We start from the raw sequence: 15,428 nt of genomic DNA on the forward strand, positions 1-15,428 counted from the left end.
CACCAGGGGGTACTACCATCAGAGCCTGAAACGCGTAACTCACGATTCCTTGCAGACATGCCTGTCACGCATACTGCTGAGTTACAAGACAAGGCCACACACGCTCACCAGGGTCCCGCCTGCAGAACTATTGATGAAGAGAGGCCTCAAAACCAGGCTCTCTCTAGTCCATCCTGATCTTAACGATCATGTCGAAACCCAACGTCAACGCCAGCAGAGGTATCACGACCGCGCCGCAGTGTCACGCAACATATCTGTAAATAACCCAGTGTATGTACTTAAACATGGTCAAGGGCCCAAGTGGCTTCCGGACAATGTTACGGATAAGGAGGGTAACCGGATGTATATGGTTAAGCTCAAGAACGGGCAGATGTTCAGGAAACACATTGATCAAATCAAGCTAAGACACACTGACGAACCGGAACAGTTGGAAGAAGACACCGCAAGCTTAGATGACCAACCAACTCACGTCCAGCCATCAGAAGAACCCACTGTGATCAACGCCCATCCCCAAGTCATGAGAGACTTGGAAAGCACTGGGATTGTACTGAGACGGTCAACCAGGGAGCAAAGGGCCCCGGACCGTCTGAACTTGTAATATGGGCTTGTGCAAGAACTGGGGGGGGGGGGGGGGGCGGGGAATGATGTAATGTAATAAGGTCTGCCCACCACAAGGGGGCACTACCGTCGGAGGTCCTAAGGTCATAGGTACACTCGTGCTGGGCCCGGTATATAACCTGAACATCACCTTTGTATCTTCACTTCTGGAAGCCATTAATCTGACCAGGTTACACCCAGTCACTGGCTCACAGTACGGAGTTCATGGCATCATTTCATACACTACATTAAGCTCCTAGCATTGTCCTCCTCAACAACTTCTCTCACTGGCGGCGAGAGGTATGGCCTGGAGGTTTTTCTGCCCTCCGGCAGGAAAAGGATCTCACTCCTCCTGCCTGCTGCCTGGATCAAGGCCTGTAACTTTCCAACAGATGACCTGGGTACCCTCTCTGGACCTCTTGCAACCATTTCTCCACTTGTAAAGTTTCCCTGCTTTCTGTAGGCAGATTATTCTTTTATACTTAATGAATTCTCTCACTGTTTATGAGATTGGATTTTGATCAGGTCTTCAGTCAAGCCTTGAAAACCAGATTCTAAAAGACAAAGCACTTAAATCATCTGATTGATCGAGCAATTTATGAAAGTTAAAATCCTATTCATTCATTGCAAGCCTTAATGCACTTGTCTTGATCTTTACGCCAGGGAAGCATCAGTCACTGAGCTGGTGAGTAAAATGTCAAGCTCTGTTCTTGCTATAGTCAGAGCTTTTCAGTTTTACCAGCAGTTGCTTTATGTTGGTAACTCAAATTGGTCAAACTTCGCTCACGTTTAGGTAATTTTATTCATTCTTTTACTTCAAGGAAAAGATTTTTGGGATTGAATTATGTTTAAGGGTTGTGTTTTAAAACAAAACTAATTTGTGAAGTTTTAAAAGAAAGGCCACAGTCTGCAGACGTTGAACTCATGTATTGAACCCAGGCTGGTTGGTATGTAGAATTCACAACTGTTACAATGAGAGCCAATTGTGTCAGGCCAGACTCATTAGCCAGAATGCTCCTCATTCATCTTGAAAAGAGTAGATCTCCTCTTTAAACTCGCACCCCACTGGGGGAGGAGAGTGACCTTGTTTTATTGACAGATGTACTATCAAAGTGCTATAGAGAGGCAGCCTGTGTCTCAGCCCTCCGCTGGCTGGGAACACACAAAGGGACCCATAGACAGGTTACTTTTGAAGAGATTAAAAGCAAAATACTGAAAACATTTGAAATGAAAACAGAAAATGCTGGAAACACTCAACAGGTCAGGCAGCATCTGTGGAGAGAGAAACAGAGATAATGTTTCAGGTTGATGACCTTTCATCAGAACCTTTCAGCTTTTGAAGAGAGCCGAGCTCAAAACACAGCCCTTGACCGGCAGCAAGAGGCTCAAAAAAAAATGTTGGAGGCCAGTTTTTGCAGTGAGAAGTTACCTGAAAGCAATATATTGGCCCAGATATTTGTCTCAAGAATGGTGGGGTCCGAGGCCCCCCAGATACTGGGCCTCAGGGTTCATTATAAAGGAGCTGGTACAGCTTAACTGCCGGTGATGACTAGTGAAAACTTGGGCCCCTGTGACACTAGTGGTGCTCAGTTCAGGGTCGAGTTGGGACAAGATCGAGGCTCTGGAGGATTGCGGGGGTGGGGGGGAGGGGCGGGGGAGGCAAGTCATTTCAGGGCTGGGGTTCCAGGGATCGCAAGGTAAGGCACAGCCGGGGATGTTGGCCTTCATTGCGAGAGGGATGGAGTACAAAAGCAGGGCGGTCCTGCTGCAACTGTACAGGGTATTGGTGAGGCTGCATCTGGAGTACTGCATGCAGTTTTGGTCACCTTACTTAAGGAAGGATATACTAGCCTTGGAGCGGGTACAGAGACGATTCACTAGGGTGATTCCGGAGATGAGGGGGTTACCTTATGATGATAGATTGAGTAGACTGGGTCTTTACTTGTTGGAGTTCAGAAGGATGAGGGGTGATCTTATAGAAATATTTAAAATAATGAACGGGATAGACAAGATCGAGGCAGAGAGGTTGTGTCCACTGGTCGGGGAGACTAGAACTAGGGGGCACAGCCTCAAAATACGGGGGAGACAATTTAAAACCGAGTTGAGAAGGAATTTCTTCTCCCAGAGGGTTGTGAATCTGTGGAATTCTCTGCCCAAGGAAGCAGTTGAGGCTAGCTCATTGAATGTATTCAAGTCACAGATAGATAGATTTTTAACCAATAAGGGAATTAAGGGTTATGGGGAGCGAGCGGGTAAGTGGAGCTGAGTCCACGGCCAGATCAGCCATGATCTTTTTGAATGGCGGAGCAGGCTCGAGGGGCTAGATGGCGTACTCCTGTTCCTAATTCTTATGTTCTTATGTTCTTATGTTCTTATGTTCTTATGATCAGGCGTGCAGCAACGGGGGGTTGGGGTGAGGTGACATGGGCAGGGGATTTCTCAAAGCTCTTTACAGCCAATGAAGTACTGTTGGAGCGTAGTCACTGTTGTAATGTAGGAAATACGGCAGCCAATTTGCGCACAAGCAAACTCCCACAAACACCAATGTGATAATGACCAAATAAACTGTTTTTAGTAATGTTAATTGAGGGATAAATATTGTCCAGGACACCGGGGATAACTCCCCTACTCTTCTTTGAAATAACACCATGGGATCTTTTACATCCACCTGAGAGAGCAGACGGGGCCTCGATTTAATGTCTCATCTGAAAGATGGCATCTCTGACATTGCAGCACTCCCTCAGCACTGCACTGGAGTGTCAGCTTAGATTTATGTGCTCAAGTGACATGATATCCAATCCAAATCACAAAGGTTCCTGTTACGGCACTGGGTAACACTACCGTACATTTAGATATTGAGCAGTACGGACACACCCCAAACATAATACACTCAGACCACTTTGGGGAGTGACCAGCATTGTTGTACCCCAGGCATATTAATGTAAGACATTAAAGTTTATGCACGTTTCTTCTTTTCGATTAAAATATACAGTCCACAGATAAGCCTTGGTCACCTCCCAAGAAACACTCCTGAAGTAGGATGCAGCTAGTGACAACACTATTCCCAGCCAGAATGGAGATGATTGACTCGTTCCCCCGTCTATCACACCTACAGTAAGTGACTGGGATTGAGTTTACGCACATTATTTGTATTTTGTAACTGTTCTCCACTCATTGCATTTTGCTGGAGAAATCACCCTGGTTTTATCGGGAATAGTTTCTGAGTTCTGTTTGCTGCAGTTTGTAGAGACTCGTTTTAAATAGACTCTGTTAGTAGACTTTGTTTGCTTTGTGTATCTAAGGGTTAAGTCATGGCAGGACAGCTCGGTCATGTGATATGCTCCTCCTGTACCATGTGGGAACTCGGGGACAACGCCAGTGTCCCTGACGACTACATGTGCGGGAAGTGTATCCACCTCCGGCTCCTGACGGTCCGCATTGTGGAGTTGGAGCTGAGGGTGGATTCACTCTGGAGCATCCACGATGCTGAGAATGACGTGAGTAGCATGTGGAGCGAGTTGGTCTTACCGCAGGAGAAGGGTCCACAGCCAGCGAGGGAATGGAAGACCAGCAGGAAGAGTAGTGCAAGGAAGGTAGTGCAGGGGTCCCCTGTGGTCATCCCACTGCAAAACAGATACACTGCTTTGAGTACTGTTGAGGGGGATGACTCATCAGGAGAGGGCTGCAGCAGCCAAGTTCATGACACCGTGGCTGGCTCTGTTGCACAGGAGGGCAGGAAAAAGAGTGGGGGAGCGATAGTGATTGGGGATTCAATTGTAAGGGGAATAGATAGGCGTTTCTGCGGCCGCAACCGAGACTCCAGGATGGTATGTTGCCTCCCTGGTGCAAGGGTCAAGGATGTCTCGGAGCGGGTGCAGGACATTCTAAAAAGGGAGGGAGAACAACCAGTTGTCGTGGTGCACGTTGGTACCAACGACATAGGTAAAAAAAGGGATGAGGTCCTACGAAATGAATTTAAGGAGCTAGGAGCTAAATTAAAAAGTAGGACCTCAAAAGTAGTAATCTCGGGATTGCTACCAGTGCCACGTGCTAGTCAGAGTAGGAATCGCAGGATAGCTCAGATGAATACGTGGCTTGAGCAATGGTGCAGCAGGGAGGGATTCAAATTCCTGGGGCATTGGAACCGGTTCTGGGGGAGGTGGGACAATACAATCCGGACAGTCTGCACCTGGGCAGAATCGGAACCAATGTCCTCGGGGGAGTGTGCGCTAGTGCTGTTGGGGAGGAGTTAAACTAATATGTCAGGGGGATGGGAACCAATGCAGGGAGATAGAGGGAAACAAAAAGGAGGCAAAAGCAAAAGACAGAAAGGAGATGAGGAAAAGTGGAGGGCAGAGAAACCCAAGGCAAAGAACAAAAAGGACCATTGTACAGCAAAATTCTAAAAGGACAGAGGGTGTTAAAAAAACAAGCCTAAAGGCTTTGTGTCTTAATGCAAGGAGTATCCGCAATAAGGTGGATGAATTAACTGTGCAAATAGATGTTAACAAATATGATGTGATTGGGATTATGGAGACGTGGCTCCAGGATGATCAGGGCTGGGAACTCAACATCCAGGGGTATTCAACATTCAGGAAGGATAGAATAAAAGGAAAAGGAGGTGGGGTAGCATTGCTGGTTAAGGAGGAGATTAAGGCAATAGTTAGGAAGGACATTAGCTTGGATGATGTGGAATCTATATGGGTAGAGCTACAGAACACCAAAGGGCAAAAAACGTTAGTGGGAGTTGTGTACAGACCTCCAAACAGTAGTAGTGATGTTCGGGAGGGCATCAAACAGGAAATTAGGGGTGCATACAATAAAGGTGCAGCAGTTATAATGGGTGACTTTAATATGCACATAGATTGGGCTAACCAAACTGGAAGCAATACGGTGGAGGAGGATTTCCTGGAGTGCATAAGGGATGGTTTTTTAGACCAATATGTCGAGGAACCAACTAGGGGGGAGGCCATCTTAGACTGGGTGTTATGTAATGAGAGAGGATTAATTAGCAATCTCGTTGTGCGAGGCCCCTTGGGGAAGAGTGACCATAATATGGTGGAATTCTGCATTAGGATGGAGAATGAAACAGTTAATTCAGAGACCATGGTCCAGAACTTAAAGAAGGCTAACTTTGAAGGTATGAGGCGTGAATTGCTGGGATGGATTGGCGAATGATACTTAAGGGGTTGACTGTGGATGGGCAATGGCAGACATTTAGAGACCGCATGGATGAACTACAACAATTGTACATTCCTGTCTGGCATAAAAATAAAAAAGGGAAGGTGGCTCAACCGTGGCTATCAAGGGAAATCAGGGATAGTATTAAAGCCAAGGAAGTGGCATACAAATTGGCCAGAAATAGCAGCGAACCTGGGGACTGGGAGAAATTTAGAACTCAGCAGAGGAGGACAAAGGGTTTGATTAGGGCAGGGAAAATGGAGTATGAGAAGAAGCTTGCAGGGAACATTAAGACGGATTGCAAAACTTTCTATAGATATGTAAAGAGAAAAAGGTTAGTAAAGACAAACGTAGGTCCCCTGCAGTCAGAATCAGGGGAAGTCATAAAGGGGAACAAAGAAATGGCGGACCAATTGAACAAGTACTTTGGTTCGGTATTCACGAAGGAGGACACAAACAACCTTCCGGTTATAAAAGGGGTCGGGGGGTCTAGTAAGGAGGAGGAACTGAGGGAAATCCTTATTAGCCGGGAAATTGTGTTGGGGAAATTGATGGGATTGAAGGCCGATAAATCCCCAGGGCCTGATGGACTGCATCCCAGAGTACTTAAGGAGGTGGCCTTGGAAATAGTGGATGCATTGACAGTCATTTTCCAACATTCCATTGACTCTGGATCAGTTCCTATAGAGTGGAGGGTAGCCAATGTAACCCCACTTTTCAAAAAAGGAGGGAGAGAGAAAACAGGGAATTATAGACCGGTCAGCCTGACATCAGTAGTGGGTAAAATGATGGAATCAATTATTAAGGATGTCATAGCAGTGCATTTGGAAAGAGGTGACATGATAGGTCCAAGTCAGCATGGATTTGTGAAAGGGAAATCATGCTTGACAAATCTTCCGGAATTTTTTGAGGATGTTTCCAGTAGAGTGGACAAGGGAGAACCAGTTGATGTGGTATATTTGGACTTTCAGAAGGCGTTCGACAAGGTCCCACACAAGAGATTAATGTGCAAAGTTAGAGCACATGGGATTGGGGGTAGTGTGCTGACATGGATTGAGAACTGGTTGTCAGACAGGAAGCAAAGAGTAGGAGTAAATGGGTACTTTTCAGAATGGCAGGCAGTGACTAGTGGGGTACCGCAAGGTTCTGTGCTGGGGCCCCAGCTGTTTACACTGTACATTAATGATTTAGATGAGGGGATTAAATGTAGTATCTCCAAATTTGCGGATGACACTAAGTTGGGTGGCAGTGTGAGCTGCGAGGAGGATGCTGTGAGGCTGCAGAGCGACTTGGATAGGTTAGGTGAGTGGGCAAATGCATGGCAGATGAAGTATAATGTGGATAAATGTGAGGTTATCCACTTTGGTGGTAAAAACAGAGAGACAGACTATTATCTGAATGGTGACAGATTAGGAAAAGGGGAGGTGCAAAGAGACCTGGGTGTCGTGGTACATCAGTCATTGAAGGTTGGCATGCAGGTGCAGCAGGCGGTTAAGAAAGCAAATGGCATGTTGGCCTTCATAGCAAGGAGATTTGAGTACAGGGGCAGGGAGGTGTTGCTACAGTTGTACAGGGCATTGGTGAGGCCACACCTGGAGTATTGTGTACAGTTTTGGTCTCCTAACCTGAGGAAGGACATTCTTGCTATTGAGGGATTGCAGCGAAGGTTCACCAGACTGATTCCCGGGATGGCGGGACTGACCTATCAAGAAAGACTGGATCAACTGGGCTTGTATTCACTGGAGTTCAGAAGAATGAGAGGGGACCTCATAGAAACATTTAAAATTCTGATGGGGTTAGACAGGTTAGATGCAGGAAGAATGTTCCCAATGTTGGGGAAATCCAGAACCAGAGGTCACAGTCTAAGGATAAGGGGTAAGCCATTTAGGACCGAGATGCGGAGGAACTTCTTCACCCAGAAAGTGGTGAACCTGTGGAATTCTCTACCACAGAAAGTTGTTGAGGCCAATTCACTAAATATATTCAAAAAGGAGTTAGATGAGGTCCTTACTACTAGGGGGATCAAGGGGTATGGCGAGAAAGCAGGAATGGGGTACTGAAGTTGAATGTTCAGCCATGAACTCATTGAATGGCGGTGCAGGCTAGAAGGGCCGAATGGCCTACTCCTGCACCTATTTTCTATGTTTCTATGTTGATGTACGCTGATTAAATGCCGTAAGTCCTGTCGTAAATCCCGCCTGGCCTCCAACTCATTGAATGATACAGTGGTGTAAATAGGCACTCTGCCTGAAGTAGCAGAGCTGTGAACCGCTCCTTTGTGTCATAATAAAATCAAAAGAAAATGGTGAATTGGCCTTTTGGCTAAGATCAAGTGTAGTATCTGTTCTTATCAGTTTAATATCCCCTATGGGGACATGATATTGAATTGATTTTTGGACAGGGAGCTGGATCAGGGGCATGCCCCGTCCACTCCATGCACCGACCTGGTATTGCAATATTTCCAGGAACGGTGCAACTTCGCCTCTCGGCCTTTTGGCCTAAGATCAAACACATTGGCGCTAAGTGATCTTTGGCGTTAGAGTTGATCTGGAACGAAATTGGATTAAAAAAAAAAAATTTTTAAAAAATGTTGAATTGGAGGTGCCCAGTGACAAATCAATGGTATGTCACCATTTCCTCTCTTCAAATGAAAGCCTGAGGTGTAAAACCTTAAACGGGATGGAATATGATCCTGTATGTGGGTTCAGTTCCATACTTAAAATCACAATGAGATGAATATAAAATAACACATCTGGACACGAATGGCAAGAATATGACTTCAAGCAGGCGGTATAATTTAATTTAGAGAAAAAGGCTGCTGTACAAAGGAAACCTCAGCTGTCTTACATGTATTTTTAGCATCCTGGCTCCATGTGGATTCAATCGTGATTTATTTATTCATTTGAGATTTAGTTATTCACTGGGGAAGATGTTCCAGAATTTAACAAGTTGCACAATCTTCATTATGCTGTTGGAATTCCCCCCTTGCAGTATCATTGTTATTTATAACATCTTAACCATGTGTGAAATAAAATCAGAATCTTATATCTTAATCAGCTCGCAGTGCTCTTATCCAATACAAAGCATATTTATCATCATCATCACTGAAAGATACACCATGAAACAAAACAGGATTTTGTAAGCCGTCATGACAGCTCTCTTACTGTGATGCACAAAAAAATAATAAATATTTAAAAAGTGTTAAAATGTCCGTGTAACTTTAGGTGCTAGCTCTGCCAACAAAGTTCTGGTTGTTCAGCTTTTCCCTTGCACGGCTGTTCAGTGCGACAGTTGGAAAATGTGGCTCCTCCAACGTGAAATTCTGCTTTCCCTTCACCTCCTGGCACACCGTCGTGGTTTTTATTTGGGGGAATAAAATATCCCAGAGCTAGAGGAGTTTGAAGTTAAAGCAGATTGTGAAATGTGACTGATATTTGAGCAATAAAATGGCACAGCAACTCGATATTATAAGTGCTGGGACCTGAAATCTCGGGAGGGATTTATTAACACTAAGTCACTCCACTGAAGCATACTCCAGGGTGTCATTAAAAAAGGTTAGTCTCTTAACGAATATTCCACCTATTTTTGTCATCTACCAGTGCCAGGATTTCGTACTGTTTTACCTCCACAGAGTAAGAAATGAGCTTTTTGAACCAGCAGGACTGACATTACAAACAAAAGCCTCTCGGATCAAATCTCATGAGTTAACTAACAATAATATCCACATTTATTTCACTGAATGATAAATTGATTGTATAATATTAAATTCATAAATAATTTGTCAAGAACTTTCATAATGCGATTCATTGTGTTTTTAAAAATTTGTACTTCAGTCTTTTAACCACTTGCAGTTGTTGAGGCCAGTTCGTTAGATATATGCAAAAGGGAGTTAGATGTGACCTTTATGGCTAAAGGGATCAAGGGGTATGGAGAGAAAGCAAGAATGGGGTATTGAAGTTGCATGATCAGCCATGATCATATTGAATGGTGGTGCAGGCTCAAAGGGCTGAATGGCCTACTCCTGCACCTACTTTCTATGTTTCTGTGTCTCTATGCATTGTAACTGAATGAGATTTCCATATTCTGATTTGTTCACAAGGTATCAATCCACAGAATTCTTGCATTGTCTCAGAGCACTTAAACTGATACCACAATTTATCACCTAATACCTGTTGGTGCAGATTTCATGCTGCAGCACTTGAACTGATTAAAGAAACCTGTTCATTAGTTTTGATCTTATTCTAGTCCCCAATTCCTATTGAAGGTGATACAGCCACATAAAATATCTTAATTGTAAAGTCCTGTCCCCTCAGTACAGATTCACACGAGGCATGTAGTGAAGTCAAGGTCACTCTGGACCTGCACCTTTATTTCACAGCTCTGGAATGCTGCACTTGCCTGAGACCTGTCCTTATATACCTGTCTCTTGCAAGTACACCCCTGGTGGTAAAGTATGCTGGTGGTTACAGGTCATATCTTATTACAGTCATGTATAGCATGTTAGGATACAGTTATATATAATAATGTAAGATACATGACATCACCCTCCCCCAAGGTCTTATTGTCTTTATAGGTTCAGTCTCTCAGGTGGTCTACGCTCTCTTGTGGAGCGTCTGAGTTGTGGTTCAGTTGTTTGCCTTGGCGTCTGTTTTTCTTTGGGTGTGGTTACTGGTATCTCGCCTGGGCTGTCTGTTTCGATTGGTGTGATTGTTGTTGACTCGCCTGAGCTGTCTGTTGGGATTGCCCTTTCCTCAGGTTGTTCCCTCTGTCTGTCCACCAGGTGTGGTGCGAGTTCCACATTGTAGTCTGCCTCTGGTTCCGCAGTGTTGTTGGTAAATATGCTTTTGACTTGGTCCACATGCCTCCGGCAGGTTTTGCCATTGTCCATTTGTACTACCAGTAGCCTGTTTCCTTCCTTGCCCGTTACTGTCCCTACAAGCCATTTGGGACCCCTGCCATAGTTTAGTACAAACACTTTGTCCCATATCTCATTCCATCTCCCCTCGAATTTCTGTCATGGTACTCAATCAGCTTACGGCGCTTTGCCTCAACGATTTCGTGCATGTCTGGGAGGATTAATGGGAGCCTTGTTTTTAAAGTCCTTTTCATCAACAATTGCGCGGGGGGGGATCCCAGTCAGTGAGTGCGGACGAGATCTGTATGACACCAGCAGTCGCGACAGGCAATCCTGCAGCGTGGGACCTCAGATTTTAAGCATGCCTTGTTTAATGATTTGCACTGCTCTCTCCGCCTGACCGTTGGAGGCTGGCTTGAACGGTACCGTCTTGACATGATTTATGCCGTGGTCAATTATAAAGTCTTGGAATTCTGCGCTGGTGAAGCACGGACCATTGTCACTGACCAATATGTCAGGGATTCCGTGCATTGCAAACATGGTTGCGAGGTTCTCCACAGTGGTGGAGGTTGTGCTCGAGTTTAAAATGGTGCATTCGATCCACTTTGAAAATGCATCTACAACTATGAGGAACATTTTGCCCATGAATGGGCCCGCATAGTCTACGTACACCCGCGACCACGGTTTGGTAGGCCAGGGCCAGGGGCTCAGTGGAGCCTCCCTGGGGGCATTGCTGAGTTGGGCACAAATGGTGCACCTTCGGACGCAGAGCTCCAAGTCCGCGTCAATACCAGGCCACCAGACATGGGATCTGGCTATGGCCTTCATGAGAATGATCCCCGGGTGCTCGCGGTGGAGCTCCCGGACAAATGCCTCTCTGCCTCGCCGAGGCATGACTACTCGGCTGCCCCACATCAGGCAGTATGCTTGTAGTGATAGCTCATGCATGTGTCTGTGAAAGAGTTTTAATTCCTCGGGGCAGGCATCACGAGCCTCTGCCCAGTCACCGGTTAGGACACATCTTTTTACTAAAGATAACGTGGGGTCGCTGGCCGTCCAGGCTCTGATTTGGCGAGCCGTCATGGGCGAACCTGTGGACTCAAAGGCATTGATTGCCATGACTATCTCACAGTCCTGTTCGTCAGACCCTTCCGTGGTTGCCAGGGGTAACTTGCTGAGCGTGTCGGCACAGTTGTCTGTGCCTGGTCTGTGCCTTATGGTATAGTCGTAGGAAGCCAGTATGAGTGCCCACCGTTGAATTCGCGCCGAGGTGTTGGCGTTTATTGCCTTGCTCTCGGATAGGAGGGACGTGAGGGGCTTGTGGTCGGTTTCTAATGCGAACTTGGCCCCGAAAAGATATCGGTGCATCTTTTTGACACTGTACACGCACGCGAGCGCCTCCTTCTCTGCCATTCCGTACCCGCGCTCCGCCCGCGAAAGTGACCTGGAGACATAAGCTATGGGTTGTAATTTGCCCGCACTATTGACATGTTGCAAAACGCACCTGACCCCGTACGCTGACGCATCGCATGTGAGAACTAACTTTTTACCTGGGTCAAAGAAAGTCAAAACACTGTTGGAACACAGAAGGTTGCGTGCCTTATTGAAGGCGCGTTCATGGGCGTTCCCGCAAAACCAATCGCACCCCTTCCTGAGTAGCACGTGGAAAGGCTCCAGCAGCGTGCTTAAGTTCTGCATAAAGTTCCCAAAGTAATTGAGTAGCCCGAGAAAGGTGCGCAGTCCTGAGACATTCCGGGGCCTGGGTGCCAGGCGAATTGCTTCTGTTTTGGACTCTGTTGGGCGGATTCCATCAGCGGCAATCCTTCTGCTCAAAAATTCAACCTCAAGTGCGAGAAACAGGCACTTGGATTTCTTGACTCGTAGGCCTACCCGATCCAACCGCTTTAGTACTTCCTCCAAATTACGGCGATGGGAGTCGGTGTCCCTGCCCGTGATAAGTATGTCGTCTTGAAATACAACCGTCCCCGGGATGGACTTGAGCAGACTCTCCATGTTGCGCTGGAATATAGCAGCTGCCGACCTGATGCCAAATGGGCATCGATTGTACATAAAAAGGCCTCGATGTGTGTTGATGGTGGTGAGTAGCTTAGATTCCTCGGTCAATTCTTGCGTCATATACGCAGATGTGAGGTCTAATTTTGAGAAAAGTTTACCTCTAGCCAATGTGGCAAATATGTTCTCCGCTCTGGGCAGCGGGTACTGGTCCTGTAGGAAGACGCTGTTTATGTAGATTTGTAGTCCCCACAGATTCGTACGGATCTATCAGGCTTCATGACTGGGACGATGGGACTTGCCCAGTCGCTAAATTCCACAGGTGATATAATGCCTTCCCGCAGAAGCCTGTCTAGTTCGTGTTCAATCTTTTCCCTCATCACATCGGGTACAGCTCTGGCCTTGTGATGGACCGGTCTAGCATACTGTGTGATGTAGATTTTGACTTTGGCCCCTTTGAAAATGCCCACACCTGGCTGAAAGAGATGTTCAAATCGCTTTATAACTGTTGAGCAGGAGGTCCGTTCCTCTAATGACATGGCATGGACATCATCCCATTTCCAGTTTAGTTTTACCAGCCAGCTTCTCCCCAGCAGTGCTGGGGGGTCTCCGGGGACAATCCACAGGGGAAGTCGGTTCACTGTCCCTTTGTGTGTGACAGAGAGCATGGCGCTGCCGAGGACTGGTACGATTTCTTTGGTGTAGGTCCTTAGTTTGGTGTCGACCCTTGTGAGTTTTGGTCTGTCTCTTTTATGCGGCCACAGTTGTTCAAATTGTTGAGCGCCCATGAGAGATTGACTCGCTCCCATATCCAGCTACATGTTTACAGATATCCCGTTGAGTAGGACCCTCATCATTATAGGAGGCGTCCTGTTGTAGGAGCAGCGGCCATTGATCGTGTTGACCCACTGTACATCGGTGTCCCGGGTACTGTCCCCACCATCTTCTGGTCCGCTTTCTGACCCATCCGATTCGTATACCAGCCGAGCTGCCGTTTTTTTGCACATGCGGGCCAAATGCCCTGTATATTCACAATTTCTGCAAACAGCCTGCTGAAATCGACATCCCCTTGACGAATGCCCACCCCCACACCTCCAGCACAGACTGCTTGCAAAGAATGTGCTGTGTCTGGCTGATCTCGCTTGAGCTTCTCTCAGTTTGTAGTTGATTGCTTGCATTGAGGTGTGAATGGCCGTTCCTGTGGCCCTTGATTGCTTCTGCCTGCTGTCGAGAGCCTGTTCTCCCAGTTGTGTCTGTGTGTGGGGGTAGCAGCTTGTTTAGTGCTGTGAACTTCTTGTTCCGATATTTCGTTAGTTGTCGTACTTGTATTGTAAATCAACCTCGTTTCTTCTTCCCCTACCAAGAATGTCTGTGGAACCAGTGCTGCTGCCTCTAAGGTCAGGTTCTTGGTCTCTATGAGCTTTCGGAATATGCCTGCATGGCCTATTCCTTCAATGAAAAAGTCTCTCAGCATTTCTCTCCTCAGTTCATCGGAGAACTCACATAAACGAGCCAACCTCCAAAGTTCCGCCACGAAGTCGGGTATGCTCTGGCCCACACAGTGTCTGTAGTTGTAGAACCTGTGTCTGGCCATGTGTAGGCTGCTCGCTGGCTTCAGGTGGTCTCTTACCAGTGTGCTCAATTCTTCAAACGACTTGCTTGCTGGTTTCTCGGGTGCCAACAGATCCTTCATTAAAGCATATGTTTTCGAGCCACAGCTGGTCAAGAGATGGGCTCTTCTCTTGTCTGCCTTATCGTCGCCTAACCAGTCTTTGATTACAAAGCTTTTCTGGAGCCTTTCTATAAAGTCCTCCCAATTGTCTCCCGCATTGTACTTTTCATCTGATCCGTTGTTCGCCATTCTGTGGATTCTGTAATCCCGTAACTCGTCGCCACTGTAAAGTCCTGTCCCCTCAGTACAGATTCACACGAGGCATGTAGTGAAGTCAAGGTCACTCTGGACCTGCACCTTTATTTCCAGCTCTGGAATGCTGCACTTGCCTGAGACCTGTCCTTATATACCTGTCTCTTGCAAGTGCAGCCCTGGTGGTAAGGTATGCTGGTGGTTACAGGTCATATCTTATTACAGTCATGTATAGCATGTTAGGATACAGTTATATATAATAATGTAAGATACATGACATTAATTAATATAAAATATATTTTCAAAAGATATGCAAAATGATTAATGTTGCCAGGTAGATGATGCACAGTGAGATTAACATTCCAGAGTGTACATGTTCAATAACAAGGTCATTATTTCATGAGACACACAATGCATTATTATATAAGTACGGGAATGTTTACATTTTAATAGTCCTTTCCTAAGAAACCAAGAGGACCACCTTCAGGAAAGTTTTGTGCTGCTGATGTGGAGCAATGTTTAAAATAGCCCACCCCTTTAACACTACAAGGTAAGAGAGCCTAGAAATCCGATAATGCGGAAAAATGGACGGTGCCACTACAAGCGAGGCTAACTCGCGCCTGTAAAAAGAGTGCAGGCAGAACCATTATTTTGGAGGCCCAATGAAGTGTAGTTGGTGTGGCCCTGGAGTGAGGCATCTGTCCTCCCAAGGGATTTGGAGGATCTTGCGGAGACATCGTTGGTGGTATTTCTCCAGCGATTTGAGGTGTCTACTGTATATGGTCCACGTCTCTGAGCCATACAGGAGGGTGGGTATCACTATAGCCCTGACGACCATAAGCTTGGTATCTGATTTGAGGGCCTGATCTTCAAACACTTTCTTCCTCAGGCGGCCGAAGGCTGTGCTGGCGCACTGAA

General features: G+C 46.4%; 1 pseudogene; it reads left to right on the top strand.

Annotated features, from left to right (window-relative positions):
- Positions 1-8,083: 8,083 nt before the first annotated feature.
- Positions 8,084-8,259, top strand: LOC139267690 (U2 spliceosomal RNA; annotated as a pseudogene).
- Positions 8,260-15,428: the final 7,169 nt, after the last annotated feature.

Source organism: Pristiophorus japonicus, chromosome 7 (genome assembly GCF_044704955.1).
Source record: "Pristiophorus japonicus isolate sPriJap1 chromosome 7, sPriJap1.hap1, whole genome shotgun sequence".
In the NCBI taxonomy this organism is placed as follows: Eukaryota; Metazoa; Chordata; class Chondrichthyes; family Pristiophoridae; genus Pristiophorus; species Pristiophorus japonicus.